The 18005-nt window shown below is 42.2% G+C and overlaps 1 protein-coding gene and 1 long non-coding RNA gene across 3 annotated transcripts in view; one reads left to right on the top strand and one right to left on the bottom strand.

Annotated features, from left to right (window-relative positions):
• Positions 1–18005, top strand: part of cdk19 (cyclin dependent kinase 19) — a 114536-nt gene that overhangs the window by 23626 nt on the left and 72905 nt on the right. The window lies entirely within an intron of this gene.
• Positions 12758–15045, bottom strand: LOC115573931 (uncharacterized). Its single transcript, XR_003982383.1, has 2 exons — positions 13333–15045; positions 12758–13252 (listed from the first exon to the last, which is right to left on the bottom strand). It is a non-coding gene; the product is annotated as an uncharacterized LOC115573931 (long non-coding RNA).

The raw sequence follows: 18005 nt of genomic DNA, 5'->3' as shown, positions 1-18005 counted from the left end.
TTGAGGTGTGGTCCTGCTCCTGAAACTTAGCCATATAAGCTTCAAATATACAGTTAATTAAACATTAGTTAAAACTTATTTCACTTTAATTAAACAGTGAAATGCTTTATGTATTCATGTATTACCCATATTCTTTGAGGTTTGCATGGGTTAGTGCCTTGCTTTCCCCCACCATCAAAAAATGTAAGAATGCACATGTTTTGCACCAGTTCGTTCCCTTGACCAAGGCAGGCTATGTTGTACATTTTGTCAAATGTGATAAAAATAAAGATTCTTCCTCTTCTTACCAGGTCTCAGTGTTGCATATGAAACAACAGAAGTAGTAACGAGAACTAAACATGGCGGCAGATTAGCTTGCTATCGGCTCATGTAACCTTACCCTGCTGGTCTTGGTGGTCTCTTGAAAGTCTCCCTTTTGCTGTGATAGATATTTACAGTTTGGATAATAATTGTATTGTATTGTATTGTTTGTCTTTGTCTTCTCTTCCAAATAAGTTTAGTAAACTTCAGTGGACTTGTTTTAAAAACTGCCAACAGTCATCAGCAGTTGCCCTCAGCGAGTAAACTATTATTATTAATGGTGGCAATGACGCCAAAACTATGAAAATGAAATCAGAAGCTAGAGTTACCCTTGATGTCTTTGTTTTACCATAATATGATTCTAACATGAAGTTGTTTTCTTAGTTCAGGTGCCTCCACTTTTCATCACAGGGCGAAGAAACTCCCTGTTGGTTTAATTACTATTGTGGAAGTCCATTCACCGACCTGCTCCTGTTTCACATCTGTTCCCTCCATTAAGTTTGACCTTTGTGAATGGAAACATTGTTCATAAATTTCATTATTCCCATGAAATGACTCTTGTTTTCCCTGTCGGTCACAATAGCATTTGTTCAGCTAAATGTCCTGACCTCATAAATATTCCCCCCTTTTTTTCCTCTCTGCCACAGCAGCACGTGTGGGCAGCTACAGTATGAACTGAAGGATATTATTTAGTTTTTTTATGATAGCCATGTGAAGATAAGTGTGCAATCACTCCCTCAGTAATAATGTTTCAGTGCCAGAAAATTACAGTCATAGATGGTCTGAATGGCCCCTTCACCTCAAAGGTAGAAAAATGTAATTACAGTCCTGCTTTGAAATGAGGCTTCGTCTTTTCTGCCTCAGCCTCCATAAGGCATTCTGTGTTTTCTTGTCCACAGCAGCCATTCTTCTCCACACTGCTGATCACTGTGCAAACAGGAACATATCTTAGTTGTATTTGTAGAGGGTGTGGGTTGAAAAACTGGAACACGTGGTTGCTAGGGTTCACATAAGCACTGATGTCTCGCTGTCAGTAAATGGAAGAGATCATTTCTTCAGCCACTGTTTGATTATGACTCTTAAAGACAAACTAACATCTCAACATATTGTGTAGAAGAGGATGTATGCACTTGTTAATTTGATGCAGCAGATATAGCGACAAAAAGTGTATGTCTAACTTCCAGTCTTATGCTTCATGGTATTAATTCTGCTAGTTCCTAAAACCATAAACCTCAAATCATCCCTGTAGCTGCAGCTTGCAGTCCATCAGAGACGCTACGTATACAACACGTAATGGCTGCTGCTGCTGCTGCTGCTGTGATGCACTGATGTACTGATGTCTCCGTGACCTTCACTTTATGCATTCAGGAGGCTTGGCGTACATATCCCCCAGCAGACAGAGACCAGTGGCAGGCAGAGCCCCGCACAGGGCAGCGTACAGTGGATTTATCAACCCGCTGCTCACCAGCAGCCACATGAGAGTAGCCATTAATCAGTCTTCAGGAGCAGGATGATCCAGGGCAGCACTGTTTTTCTTTTGGGCTCTTCTTTTCCACAAAGGTGGTTATGTTGTGAAGATTGAAGACAATAACACACACACACAGGTTATTTATTGTGTGCTGTTTGTCATAGCTGAAATCCCCTTTAAACCAGTGATCATCTTGGGAGTGGTTTCCGATTTAGTTTAGTTGCATTTTAGTCATTGGAATAAAGTTTTAGGGTAGTTTTAGCTAAAAGCAGTTAAATTACCCAATTACTAACCCTAACCCTAACGAAAAGCTCAAAGTGACAGAATGCTGTCACTTTGAATCTTGAATCTTTGTTTTGATGTAATAATCCTATCAAAGTTCAGTTCAAGTTCTAGGAAATTAAATGAGACAAAAACCATTTTGGGTAGCACACTCAAAACATGCTGAAGAAAGTAAACTGGAACATTTTGGTAACTGTGGGTTAGTTCACAGGGCTGAGCAAGACATGCTTAAAATGTGGCCTCTGCTACTAAGTAGCAGCCACTTTGGTTTCAGCTCTCAAAAACCAGAGATGACACAAGATGGTTTCAGTTAAGTCTGAACTGCAAACAAGGGTTGCTATCTGTCTTTTTTCTGATCTCAGACGCAGGCTCCGAAACTGCCTGTCAGTGTTATTTGATGGTCAGTGACCTGAAAACACATTTGGATCTTTAGTGGCCTCTTACAGGTGGACTGGCAGCCCTGGCCTGAGTCTGGCTTAGCTGCGAATATTCGGAGCCTGTCCAGTGAGTGCTTCTCTCTGAGGCCTTCACAAAAACGTGACCTATTTTACAGAGAAGCAAGGGTGACACAGCCTGTTCTTTCATTCCTGCCATGTTCCTATTCTTGCCTACACGTTCTCATTTAACCACCAATTTAAATACATTGATCAATATTTTTATTTATGGTGGTCTTGTAATAAGTTTACAGTATTAGATGTGGGTCAACCTTATCAGTCCGTGTGTCTCTTCTGTGTCAGTAATGATCAGCATCATTTAGCAGCAAAAGGAAATTCAATATGATGACAGCTTTCAGCCGTCTGCTCACAGTGTTCCCTCCATTCCTGAACATATTGAAGAATGGCCTAAATGGACTTTGACTAATTGCGCATAAAAGTGAGTCACAAGATTTTGTGCACATGGAAAATTTTCCCACAGGGCAGCTGGCTGGATCTCTGCGGCTGAGGCTGGATTACAGATGTGTGATCATGGCCTGTAGTACTGTTTTCCCAGGACGTGGTTTAATTGTTTGATGTGATTACACCATCAGCTTGCAAACTTATGAATGTGTGTCCTTGTGAAAATGTATTTATTTACAGCTAAGATAAGTATATGTTGTACATACCATAATGCGTCAGATGGCTTTAGACCTGCTTGTCATTGTCATGTGAGACCATGCAGTGAAGTTGTGCCTCAGTATTAACAACATGGGAAACAGTTTTGTGATGGGTCACTGACTCACTGTCATGGTGTTTGAGCTGGTACTGCTTACGCTGCAGCTACTTCTTTACTCCTGTACCAACACACCTAGAGGGACATAATGATTGTCGTTTCAGGGCTCCAGACTGCAGTGATGTAGTCAATGATTTTTGGAGACAGTCCAGTTAAATTATATCCATTGCTGTGAGCACCTGTGCAACTTGCAAATATGTGTCCTGTGACTTTGTTTAAAAAGCCATCATCGTCTCCCCAAGGAGAGGAAGAGAGCATGAGACATTTCCATTTAGCAGCTGCGTTTGTCAGAAAGGACGTACGGTAATTCATACACACATGCACTCATGGTGGTGGCTGCCATACTAGGTGCCGACCAGCACACCAAGAGCAGTTTGGGGTTCAGTATTTTGCCCAAGGACACTTCGACATGCAGAGCAGGGGAATTGAACCAGCAACCTTCCGATAACGAGACGCTGGTTGTACCCCCTGAGACACAGCTGCCTGAGACAGTTCCTGGATGACCAGATTATCCTTGTTTAGCAAGCACTAGTTGTCAGATTGATTTTATAATAGAGAGCTATAATCAGTAGCTACGAAGTGTATTATCTTAGGTGCATCACTGCACACAGCTGTTTTAAGGATGTCCCAATCCGATCTTCAGGATCGGTATGGGGATCGGGGCTGATATGGGCATTTTCCACTGATCGGGGATTGGCAATTTTGAACGTGGACACAAGCCCGATTTTTTTTTTTACGCTAGAGCACAATTTGTAGCAGAAGTCAGACGCACACGTAACGTTACTGTGGCAAACCTGTGGATAAAATGTCTGCAGTGTGGAAATATTTAAAATTAGAAAGTGAAAGCAGTCCAACGGCGACATGTAACATCTGCAATATGACGCGGGGGGTAAAAAAAGAGCTGCATTTAAAACTACATATTTGGTACGATAAAATATTACAGAGAAAATAACTAAATTCATCACTCTGGATAAGCAGCTCATCTCCGATGTACAGGATCAGCGTTTTGTTAATCATCTGGAGTTTTTGAATCCCCAGTATGCCCTACCATCTCGGCATTACATTACATTGACTCCACTTTCCAGTTACAACGTGCAGGTATGCACACTAGTTTCATGGGTCTTATACAGCAGAGCATGTAAAACAGGCAATAGAGGAGATGTAGAAATAGATAACCAACACGTCCACGTCATTCTACGTGACAACGTAAAGAATATGAAAAAAGCAAAGGATGATATGGAGGTACCGAGCATGGCCTGTGTCTCACATGCACACTTCAGCTGGCTGTACACGAGGGTCTGCTGTCACAGTGCAGCGTCACACACTCACCTGCTAACACAAGGAAGGTGGTAGGTCAATGTTGCAATAGCATATGCAGAATAAGAAAGAGCCATATGAAAGTATAGACTTTGTTTCAACAAAATAAAAAAAACTGTTAGGAAAGAGCTTGAATGCAGGTACTTTTTTTCTTAATGCAGCTGTTTTATCCAGGAAAATATAAGTTAAGGCCAAGTATCGGATCGGGACTCTGTATCACTTAAGCACAGTTTAAACTATTTGTTATCAATTGATGTTTCTCATGATATCGTCGCTGTACTGTCAAAACCACTTATCTCCAAAATGACAGCCATGTGTCCAGCTTTGTGGCAACGTTTTCTTCAGATGGTCCAATGACTTTGTCAATTGTGTTTTTGCTTGAGAAAATGGAGGAGTGTCTTTCAAATCATAAATGAGAATTCCCTACTTGGGTTTAATCAAAAAATTCAAAAACACCAAATTTGGAGACGTTTGATTTGGACTGGACAGCAAAGATATCTGGTTTAAGGAGGTGCCGCAGCCCATGGAAAAATATCTCTTAAATACTCTCCTTCATTTTGTGACTTAAGACAGAACAAATGCTTTGTTTTTTCTATAAGTTGCCTTTTTATTACCAAAGAATTAGTCAGTAATGCAGTTAAAATGGAAATGAATATGTGTGTCATTCGTTCCATGACAATTTAAACGGTACTTCTAAATGTAGTGCTGGTGCTTGTAAAGTTTTGTTTGGGAGCAGTAGTGCTGCCAGTGGATAAGTGGGTCTAGAGCCCTGGGTTTTGTCATGTATGTAACCATGTCAGCAGTAACCATGTTTAAACTTCCTCAGTTGGATCATTTGGCTGCACATTGCCACATAAACACAACAAATGTCTGTAAGATGTTTGTGGAGTTCTTATAAATGCAGCATTCTCAGTCATTTTTATAGGCATCATACATGGAATGTCAATGTAATTGTATTAGAGAAGATGTGCAGCATACTGTAAGCAATCCAGTGCATCCCTATGGTTCTTTTCCTTTTTTGTTGTTGGTGTCACTGTGGTGTTTACATGTTCAGTTTCCGTGCACACTCTGTCCCCCAGCAGAAATGCATTGTTTGAATTGTTTGAGTGTAGTTCCTTTCTTCTTCAAAAGTTTGAAGAGCTGATTTTTCTTGGTAGTTCATGGCTTACATTGTTTGACTGTCTTCCTTCTTTGTTTGCATTTTTTTGCAATATTAAGAAATCTAGGAATAAATAACGATTCCTTTAAAAACTGTTAAAGTGCAGTCACTTCTTCAATACAACAGTTTAAAACAGTAGTGCTACAGTAACTTACATGAATCTAGAAATAATTACCTTACCTTACTCACAGAACTAATTTTGTTTGCAGCACCGCACTTTAAAGGGCAAATGTTAGAAACATCTATGGCAACCTAAGTCTTGTGTGAATGGCACCCGCTAGGAATTAACCTGTGCAAGCAGACTAGTATACAGTTAATGGGTTAAACGCGTGTTAGTGATCCCATGCCAAAGGCTGGCCTTGTCTGTGAATGTGGTATTCGTGCCAGCGATCATCTGAGGTCTCAGTGGGTCTTGTCCAGCGCCCGGCCCTAATGGTTGAGTCGTGGTGCCATAGAGCTGGGGGTGTACAAGCCCTAAGCCCAGGGCTCATTACCACAATGCCCCATTATAGCCTGTGGATTAAGGTTGTGATTAAACACAAACCTCATTTCCCCATCTAAAGGCCAAATCAAACAGCCTGCATACAGTTCCTGCATAGTTGGCCTCAGTTTGTCCCTTCCTTTGTCACTTTCCTCACTGAGGCCTTGAGTGTACACCACCATTTGAAATATTGTACTTGAGCTGCACAGTTGAGGCACTTATAACAGTTGGTACTGTATTTTTATTTTGGTTGTCTATTTTAGATAATCAGAATACATTAGCTCTGGGCAATGATTAGCCACATTAGGGATCTGTTTCCTTTTTCTAGAAACATTCATACACAGTAAGTTGCTTGGTATTTTCCATTATTCTGTTGAGGCATTTGGTCTCCCCCTGCCTACTGGTAGACAAAAGGTTAGTGTCAAATTCGGTAACACAAGTGGATTCTTGTGTCCTTAGAGTCATCTTGGTAAAGTACAACAAGAACACAGAAAAGCTTTTTGTGGTTTCAGATGTGCAGCCTGAGACTGTGTGACCAGGCAGACAACCATTTCCTTATGGACAAATGTTTCTTGTTTCCGCAGCTGCTTAGGTACATGATATGTTTATTTCGCAGTCCAAGATTATGATCATGTAAGGTACTATCCAAGTGACATATGAACTTGGCGAATTGCTTTCATCTGATGTGCTTGCTTTGTTTGGGAATGATAGCTCAACCACTTGATCTTCATGGCAAATGTAGCATGACGGAAAAAGTGTTTCAGAAACAATTCTAAAAGTCTCAACATGCGTTGGAGAAAGTGTTGGGACATGGAACAGTGTCGGAAAACCCTCCTTTTTTTTGACTTTCTGACATCACAATCGGGAGGTTGCATTCAACAGTTTGTGAAATTTTCTGAACCCACAGCCTGACAAGCACTCACACTTTACACAATAATTGGCCAGGTGTGTGTGAGAGAATCTAAGCAAGCTTTAAACCCTTCCCTTCTCCCTTTTTATTCTTCCCATAATCATATCCATTATCTTCTGTGTGCATAAAAATGTGTTCAAGCGCAGACTGTCAAAGTTGCCTGTTTGTACAACTCATCATACCTCCCTTTTTATTATGGCTGGTTTTTCACCCTCAAGAGCTTAAAGCTTTGCTTGAAATGGAGCCCCTTAGGGTTCTGTGTAGTTTCTTTATGGTTGGCCCAAGGGAGCTGGACTAATTTAAGAAGAGCAAGAGCCAAAGTGGCCAAAGCCAAATTTCTGTATTATTAATAGCCCCCTCCACCCAACAGCTAGAAGTAGCATGCATTCGGCAACTATAGGTTAGATGATTAAAAGGACTCAGATGTGGCAATACTATTCATGTTATTTTAACTTGTCCCCATTGTAAGGCATCCACTACAAATCCCATACATTGTATATCAATACACACACAAGGGAGAGAGAGGGCTAGTTGTCAGAGCACAACAGGTAGGTCCGAGTGAAAAAACAACAGAATCAGTAGCCCCATTCACACTGCCGTTTGGATGCGGGGATCCTGCATCAATTCCCCACCTCCTCCTCTGTGTGAAAGTCTAAGAGGCGGTCGTTCCGGTGCTGATACGCCTCTGGAGGTCGTATCAGAGGGGCAGTATTGGCGAACCGAACCATTGTGAACAGATAAGCCAGCTGCGTGTATCGAGGGCGTGTTGATATGACAGTCTGATAACTGCACAGGTCCTTCACTCAACAAAATAAAGAGAAATATCCCACAAAGCAACGTTACAGGACCAAACAAAAGTAACGTAGTAACTGTAACTGTCTTTGGCAACTTTTATGAGGAAAAAAATACCATATATATATATGTGAAGAAGTGTCTGTCTTCCTGTCTGTCCCCCTGTCTTTCCTACTGACTCTGATCACATTTCGGCCCAAAAAACAGCGTCTGTCCCCGGCAATGGTCGGTCCTCCCTACCAAGACTTCAGTTAACTTTCCCCCAGAAAACAGCCTCCCTCCCCGTGAGTGACAGAGTCAGACAGCGTCCAGTTTACTGATGGTGGATATGTAATTATATAATTAAGAGCGAAAAAAGTACAATTCTACCAATTTAATCAAGCACATCGAAAAACACCATGCTAAGGAGTACGCCGAATTCCTGCAGCTCAACTAAACCAAAGGGCTTCCATCACCTACTGGAATACTTAGAGCCAAGGTACTTTCTTCCATCGTGCAAGTATTTTTCTACTATCTTCCATCGTGCAAGTATTTTTCAGAGACCGGTATGCAGTTTATTATCAATTCAACAATCACAACACTATATAACTAGGGATGCACCGATCCGATTTTTAAAATCCTGATACCGATGCCTGGGCTTTGTGTATCTGTCGATACCCGATATCGATCCGATACCGTTGTTGAATTGATAATAAACTGTATACCGGTCTCTGAAAAATACTTGCACGATGGAAGATAGTACCTTGGCTCTAAGTATTCCAGTAGGTGATGGAAGCCCTTTGGTTTAGTTGAGCTGCAGGAATTCGGCGTACTCCTTAGCATGGTGTTTTTCGATGTGCTTGATTAAATTGGTAGAATTGTACTTTGCAGTACTACCACCACCCCTTGAAATATTTACTTTGCAGACATTGCAAACAGTGGTCAAACTAGTCGGCGTGGCAAGCGTGAAATATCTCCACACAGCCGACTCTTTTGCTCGCTCCAGCGGTTAACTCAACTCTTCCAGCATGCGACACACATGCTGCTGACGAATGACGTAGGATGTGCTGCGACGGAGGTTGATTTGTTAATTTTTTCGATCCCAAATCCAGCTATTTTGTCAGTATCGGGGCTGATATCCGATCTTAATATCGGATCGGTGCACCCCTAATTATAACAGCATCCATGTGATTATAAACTATCCATGGGTTTAGATTGACAGGGGGACACTGGGGAAACACCTCGAAAACACACAGACGTCATCATCATGACGTATACGCTCTTTAGGAGCAGCAGTGCTGGCTTTCTGTGTGAATTAAACAGTGATTCGTCTTTATGCCGCTGCTGCTTGGCTCTGTGTGAAAGACCAACGGCGGAGAATTGGTGAACTGCCGATGCGGCGATAATTCAGCTTCTATGTGTAAAAGGGGCTAGTAGGTTAGAAGACCGGTATAACGACCAGAAAATGTGACACAGAGAACAACCACATCAGTCTACCTAGACCATAACAGTCAAAACACATTGGCAGCAGATCATATACTACTGTGTGATCAGCTGTATTGACCTTAAAAGTGATAACAGAGAAGGAGCAAGAAAATATTCTTATATACAAGCACAACCCCAAATAAACTGTATCAATAATATGACTACTTACATCATATCCAGGAGATAATGTCAGTAAATAGGAACAAAATGCAGTCTACTGAGCATTAGCATTAGCGTTGAAGTGATACGTCTGCATAGAGCCCAAAGTAACACACACACACACCGAGCCACGGTCTGTTCACCCTGCTGCCATCTGACAAAAGACACAGACGTATCCACTGGTGTACCATCAGACTACAGAGCAGCTTTTTTACTCATCCTCAACACTCCATCATCTACAATTTACATTTTGCTGAACAACCCTGTGTCATAAAATGACAATTCAATTATGCGTTGAATGTTACGGTTTTGTGTTGGATCTGGACCCAAATGCACGACTCGACTCTGGTTAACAGTGTAACAACAAAAAGTCTTTAATGATCAAAAAGGTGCAAAACAAGTGCGAGGTGGAGGGGTGGTGCGAAGTCCCAGGATCCAGACGTAGGTGAAGTCACCAGTGAGTGCATAGGTGAAGGTGTCGTGACGTGAGGTCCGTTGAAGGACGATGGCGGTGCTGCGGCACGGGGCAGAGTGGTCCGTCTCTTTGGTGGATAACACAGAGTGGGAGCACAGGGAAGCTGGTAACAGGCAGGCAGGTCCACTGGCAGGCAGGGAGAAGGCAAAGCTCGAGACTGCACAGCAAGCACAGCAATCTAGAGCGAGGTTGAAAAAACACAGGAGGATTAGCTTCACAAGCTAAAGCACAGAGCACGAAGGCAAAAAATACAAAGGAGCCAGGATTCCAAGAACCACGTTGACTGACGAAACGATCTGGCAGCCCGCTGTAGGGAACCCAGAGCTTTTAAAGGGAGTTGATTGAAGATGGGATCCACCTGGCTGCTGCCTGTGGAGAGCAAACCACGCCCACATGCACACACACAGAACAGACAGGGGGAGAGACACAGGAGGAATAATACAGACAGGGACACAAAACACACACAAGGGAAAAGGCAGGGCTGCCATGATGGAATCATGACATTGAATTTTTGTTATCCCATGCAAATGTGGCACACAAAACACAAACATGGGGTGACATTTTCTAAATCATGTGCAGTCCCCTCCCTGGTATACTAATACCGTGCGCATAGGGCTGTAGAATGGATAGGAATCATTGAAATGTCTTTTTACTGTAAGTGTTGCACTATTGGGGCATTTGCGGAGATACAATGATTGGCAAGTTTAAAAAAAAAGTGGAACAGTCATAAAGTAGGGGGGCCAATGGCCCTTTGAACTAGGGCTGCTCGATTATGGCAAAAATCATAATCACGATTATTTTGATTGATATGATTTGATGATTAGTCATTGATTTGAGAACAAGCACTTACTGAACTTTTTTTTTTGTAAATATGTTTTATTGATTTTCTGGAATTTTTTACCCCACAAAAATACAGTACATGTACATGTCGTTTCAATTTACAGTCATTTTCAAGACACAGGGTGCGTTGTTCTTCAGTTACATTGGTCCAATGAGTTCACCCTATCCTTCTTCTCCCACCCCATACACCCAACATCACATTGGTCCCCTGCCCCCCGCCCCCCACCCCTTCGCTCACCCACAGGGCTATAGGTTATAGAACACACTTAAGGAATTGCACTCAAATGAAAACTAAGAAAATAAGAAAAATAAATAAGTAAAATAATAAATAAATAATTAAATAAAAATAAGGAAGAGAAAGTAAAAAAATAAATTAAGTGAAAGTAAATACATACAAACATGAAATAATGGGGGAGGGAAAATTCCACCAATGCAAAGAGTCATGTATGTGTTCGAGTCTACTCATTATCAAGGGGTTCTTGTAAGGAGTCATAGTAATCAAGAAAGGGCCTTCATACCTTGAGAAATGATTGGGAAGATCCTTTAAGTGTGTACTTGATTTTTTTCTAACTTTAAGAAGTACATAACGTCTTTGACCCAGTGAGAAAAGGATGGAGGTGCGTGTTGCTTCCATTTGAAAAGGATCAAGCGTCTCGCAAGGAGTGTAGCGAAAGCTATGACAACATAAGCTTTAGTCGGTAGGACAGTTCGAGATTCCTCGGATGCTAAACCAAAGAGGGCACATATTGGGTTGGGATCTAATCGGGTATTAAACATCTCACTGAAAGCTTTGAAAATACTTGTCCAAAAGGTAGAAAGGTTTGGACATAGCCAGAACATGTGTATTAAGTCTGCAGGCTGGCCTCTACATCGGGGGCATGGTGGGTCAAGGTTCGAATAAATCTTTGCCAACCTAGCCTTAGTAAAGTGAACTCCGTGTACGACTTTCAGTTGGATTAAGCCGTGTTTGGCGGACGTAAAAGATTTATGTATCAGATCTAAGACAGACTTCCACTGATCATCTCTGAAAACTACTCCAAGGTCAGAATCCCAGGCCTTCCTCAAGCTTTCAGTGGAGTGTGGGAGAATTTTCTGAATGAGGTCATAAATTTGTGTAACCAATCTTCCACTGTCTGATTTCAGTTCTAGAATACAGTCGATATGTGATTTGGTGGGCTTAACTGGAAATGAGTGGAACGTCTTTTGTACGAAGCTTCTAACCTGTAAGTAACGGAAGAAATGGTTTTTAGGTAAACTGTAGGCTTGGGATAGTTGTGAGAAAGATGCAAATGTGTCTTCTATGTATAAGTTACAGTTTGATTTAATCCCTTTATCAAACCATTGAGTAAATGTAGGATCTGTACAGGAGGGAGTGAACATGTGATTCAGCTTAATAGGGGAAAGGATAGAAGGACCTTGAATTCCAAAATGTTTTCTAAATTGGGCCCAAATTCTTATAGAATGGTTAACTTTAATGGTTAGAGAAGGCTGCACAAATCACTGAACCTAAGTGATATCGGCATGATGAATGTTCCAATTGCACCCATTCTAACCTTCTTGTGGTTGGTTTATCTTCAAGCCAGTGGATTAATTTTTGAAAGTTGCATGCCCAATAATAAAAGAGGAAATTTGGTAGGGCTAGCCCTCCTGAGTGTTTTGGTTTTTGGAGGTGGATCTTGCTGATACGACTGGGTTTATTCCCCCATATGAAAGAGATAATAATTGTATCTAGTGTTTTAAAAAACGATTTATTAATCAAAATTGGGATGTTTTCGAAGAGACACTTACTGAACTTTTAACTCTGGTTTTTCTTTTAACACGATAATTTTGAACTGAAAAAAAAAATGCAAATAAATAAGAGAAAAACGCTTGGTCATGTATTACTCTGTGTGTGGACTTTAAATGGTTAAATAAATTGGTGGTGTTCTCTTGAGATGCAGACACGGTCGGTGACACATCTTGCACAATATCTTCCTTTGTTCCGAGTCAGACTCCTCGAAACCGAAGTGTTTCAACACCACAGAATTCGCTTTACCTTTCTCGTCCCGACCAAAGGCTGCATATCTGCCATCTTCTTCTACATGTTTTTTCAAAACACGCACCGGCGTGGCTGAAAGCGTCAATTTTCAGGCGGGGGCGGAGCGAAGTGCACAGGTGGAGATGGAAGGATTCGCTGCATTTAACACACAAAACACGGCGTGTCAGGATCTGGGACCAGGGACTCAAATGCAGACAAGAGTTGATGTTTAAACACGAGTGAATTTATTGACAGGAGCACAAAACAGGTTGTGGTTGGCGTGGCAGGTGTTCTGAGGCGTCAGAGAGTGGAGGTGGTGCGCAGGCTCCAGGGCAGCAGTGCTGGCAGGTAGACTGGGTCCAGACTCAGGACTCGTGGTCTGAGATGAGACGGAAAAACAGGGTTTAGCAGAAGTTTCTTAACACGAGAGTCGTTTAGGTGTGGCAGGCGTTTTCTCACAATGATTGATTCAACGATCCGGCGGGGTCTGGAAGGTTGGCCTGGATTATAAGGGTGCGTTGATCGCAGGTAGATGAGCTGCAGGTGTGCTGACCGGAGCTCTAACGACCACGCCCACCAGTGGCTTCCAGAGGGGAAGAGGGAGAGAGCACAACACAGAGACAGACACCAAACCAAAGCACACCAAAAGGGGACAAAAGAAAACAAAAAATACAAACATACACACACTATGCAGGAGGCCTGGATCACGACCTGTAGGTCGTGACACGGCGTGCGGCAAAATGATCGTTTTATTACGATTATCTTGTTTTCATGATTGAGGGAAGCCAAATTCGAAATCGAAATTGAAATTCAATTAATCGCCCAGCCCTACTTTGAACCCTCTGTTACTGGCATCCTTTGGCTGCCCGAGTTTGCCATTGTTTCAGATTTGAAGCTCTTGATAGCTGTTCCCAGAACAGTCCTTTTTGTAAGTGTGTGAGAGAGCATGTCAGTCAAGATTCTCTGAAACCAGAGCCTTCTTTCCCTGTGAGTTGCTGACCTGGTTTGAAGACTGGAGGTTTTTACAAAGCTTTAGTTACTCATCACGTGTGACTTTGGTTCACATTGTAATTTGTTAACACCGAAAGCATTTGTAGCATTTATATATCTATCATTGAGTTCTCTCTGTGTTACTCAGAGACAGACCAGATCTGAGCATTTTTGCTGTTTAATCTGCACTGTAGATGAAGTACAGTAAGGGTCATGACAGCCTGAATAATTCATGCGCTGGGTGGGTTTCACTGTAGATTGTTTCAGTTCTTTCTCCCTTCCGACTGAAACACCCTGCAGACATGGAGGCCTGTCTAAAGGACATGATTGATTATAGATCGTCTGTGATGGGTCAGCAAATGGCATTGTGCAAATGGGAGTGGGTGAAGCCAGTGAACCAGTTACAAAGACAGGGAAAGACATGCTGCTTGATTGTAGCACACACAGTGCGCAGCATTAGCCAGGGTGAAGTCCTCCATTATGCAGCTGTCTCTCTGCTAACTTCCATTAGGCCTTCAGCTGCTCTTACAGCCAGGGACTCACTGATAAATGAAAAAACAACAACAGAAGTTTCCATGCTGTACCTTTGAAGCTGGTGCAATGGATTAAACTCATTTTAAACTGGGACATCTAATCTGTTACTGGAATATTTAACTGTATGTTTCACCAGAGTGATGCTCTTGTACATCGCTAAATGCAATGATTTTACTTCGTGTGACAGATACCCCATCCCTTACCGCCAAAAGCCAATCTTCTGCTCTATCACAGTCGAAACAGGAACCCTTTCACCCAATTGCGTTGTTGCACTGATGCACGTGCACAGTTAGATTCAGAGCCGTTTTAACAGATCTGGTGGCAGGAAGGATTACATTTTAAAAAGACATTAAACTCTGTGGTGGGGCGTCTGATCACGGCACTCTGGATTGAGCCTTAAAAATACGCTTCTTTCGTGAAACTGTGCACAAGTGTAGAAGAATGTTCCCCTTGGGAAAAAAATTGTTTAAAATCTTGATCGCAAAAATCACCAAACAATGACGATTGAAATGGAAATGATGGCCTTCCTATTCCCATTCAGTTATATAGGCACAAGGTCTTGCTAGCCTAATATAATTGCCCAGGGGTGTTGGTAAGGTAATGCTGACTACAGAGCTAACAACATCTTGGCAGCTAACAGGCCATTTGGTTTTTGAGAAAAATGCTAATTCCTGTGATACTAGATTAAAGGTTTTCAATCTATGAGGTCTGCCACCCTGAAGTATGGGAGAGTTGAAGCAGAGGCACTGAAGATGACATGAATCAAACATACTGCATGAGATGAAAGGGACAGGTGCCCTAGTCATTGTGGTTTGACCTACTGATTTAGCTGGCTTATCAACATGGTCAGCAGTTAGAGCTGCAGCAATCACTGTGACACACAGCGCCTGGAGGCTGTTAAGCTACTTTAAAACCTGTTGAACCCTTTTACCACGACTGACTGCTGCAATTTGTCTCAAAAGATACTAATTTTAGGAGTAATAGCTTAGTCAAATCCGACCGCAGTTGTAATATACATATTCTTAGATTCAGTGTGATTACTTTCTGACTGTATCATTATATCCACAGTCCGTTGTGAATGAACATCCATAAATCTACTCAGAGGTCATAGAAAAAGATATGCCTTGTTACTCTAGAACTTGCCTGAGAATCATGTTAAATCAAGTTACCTTTAGTATCATAGTAATCAAGTGATCATTGTCTGTACTATCATTGCTCATAGCTCATTCAGCATAATGGTGCCAATTTGCCAAAATGTAAACAGATAAAGGCTGAAAAGTGGAGCACAAGTTGTAGCCATGGCATCTCTATTCCTTTGAAATCTAATTCTTAACATTTGTTGGTGTATGTTTATCACTTTGATTTCTTTATTCAGGATGTCTTGAGAAACATTTAGATTTTTCCAGAATCAGAATAAGAGCTATTCAGCTCATGTTGTTATTACACGCAGCCTGGATACCAATCACCTACATTTAAAATCACAGTATTTTATACTGTATGCACATGGCTGCTGACTCATATTCAGACAGTGCAGAGTCATAAAATATTATTCCTAAGAAACACAGAGGGTTATTTTAGTCTTAACATACACTGACAATACAGATACGTTAATATGTTTCACTTAAATCCCAGCAATACTGGCCTAAACAAGGAAACTTCAGTTGTTGGATGTCTCATTTTAGGTATTAATTATCCTCTGTCTCTTTCTCTCTGTCTTTTATTTATAATGTGTATCCATGTTGTATATGAATTAATTCACAATAGTCTCATGAGTTTTGTATAATAGCCTCCAAATGCTGTTTCATTACTAATCTCAATATTTCTTGTTGTTATGGTTGCAGCACAGGCTGATTTTTGAGGGAATGGAGTTCCTTAATTGCAGTGTTGGGGCTCGTTACTCAAAAAAGTAATATACTACACATACTTACACATTACTCTCAAAAATAGTAATACCGTACATTACATGATTACTCCCTGAAGAAAGTAATTAGTTACATTACTAGTTACATTACTTGTTACATTCATGTTGCTCCATGGTTCCTTAGCAACAAGCTTTGTGTGTGCGTGCTGTCTCTGTAGGTGCTTCGTTAAGTTTGAGGTAGTGTTAGCAGCGGTGGAGAGAAGTTTCCAACACGGACAAAGTGTGCACCTTACAGTCAAGTTATTTTCCTTACGTTCAACAATTTCAAAGTAATGTTTCTATCTCCACCCGTCAAAAGTGGCTTTACGCAGCGGGGGGTCTTCAGGCAAGTCGCATGCAGCAGCATGTTCTGCTCGTGTTGTTGACGCTGCCATTGTTATCCCATCTCCCCTTGGGTGGGGACTAACCAATTGGTGATGGTGAAAGATATCTCGTGCCAAACGCCAACCAATCACTGTTCCATTATTGACGGCCCCCGGCCCAGGCCCCGGCCTCCCCTCTCCCCCCAGCCCCTTGTGTGTGATGCATGTGACTAGTGTGCTAGTGAACTGTAATGTGATTACTACATTCAGAACAGTAATGCCTTACACTACTCGTTACTGACAGTTTTCTTGTCCACAGTTTTATTCTAACTAAAAAATTTTAGATTGTTTTCTCATCACGTAAAGAAATATTGGAAAGCAAATACAGCTGCAATTTACTGACCGCCATACTGCCACTCCGGCTTTTTATTACATCAAAATCACATGAGCACAAATGGTCACAAGTTCGAATCCCGGCTCCCCCTAGTTGCATGTCGAAGTGTCCTTGAGCAAGATACTGAACCCCAAATTGCTCCTGATCAGCAGTTGGCGCCTTGCATGGCAGCCTTCGTCATCAGTGTATGTGTGTGTGTGTTAATGGGTGAATGTGGCATGTATTGTACAGCGCTTTAAGCTGTCGTTAGACTGGAAAACGCTATAATCTACATGGGTCCATCTCCATGGCAACCGGATGCGAGAGGACACTGGCGTGAATATCGCCGCTTCTCCATCCACAACAAAACAACTTTTTCTGCTGAAATATGAAAGCCAAACTGTCTAAGCTCTAGAGCTGCACCACAAACTTTGAAGACTGCACACCTGAACGTCTGGCTCTGGTGGACTCACCTTTCTCAGCTGGTCAGCTGTTAGCCTTGCTGGTCAGCTGTTAGCCCCGCTGTTAGCCAAGCTAATTAACCGTTGGCAACGCTAACTTCCAAACCGGCGTTCTCAGTTCTCTGTGGGCTATCCAGCATTACTCCGTTGGTCCTATCTCCTCTACAACCTCAGGATTGTTTACCACCTGGCTCCTGTATCACTCTCCTCTGCTGCTGTGGTCTCCCCCGAACTGCGAAGATGTTGGTTGGTCGCTGCTCCGCCGCTGCTGAAGGGGTCTTTAAATACTCAGCGCTGGAGCTCCTGGACCTTTGCTGTAAGTTCTCCCCAAACCCCATCACTAGGATTAAATCTCTTGGTCTCCTTCGTCGCCCCCGCTATATGCACAGGGCCTCCAGACGCAAGTTTAGGACAGACAATGCTTTTCCCTGCAGCGCTGACAGCGGTGCTGCTATTCCCTCCATGCTGACTGACAGGCGCTCCATCGCACCGGCTCAACGTCATCTAAACCAACCACAGGTGCGCACACTAAGCTATCTGAGACCCTTGGC

This window comes from Sparus aurata, chromosome 22, assembly GCF_900880675.1.
Source record: "Sparus aurata chromosome 22, fSpaAur1.1, whole genome shotgun sequence".
NCBI classification, from domain to species: Eukaryota; Metazoa; Chordata; class Actinopteri; order Spariformes; family Sparidae; genus Sparus; species Sparus aurata.
This window is presented reverse-complemented; position numbering and strand designations above follow the sequence as displayed.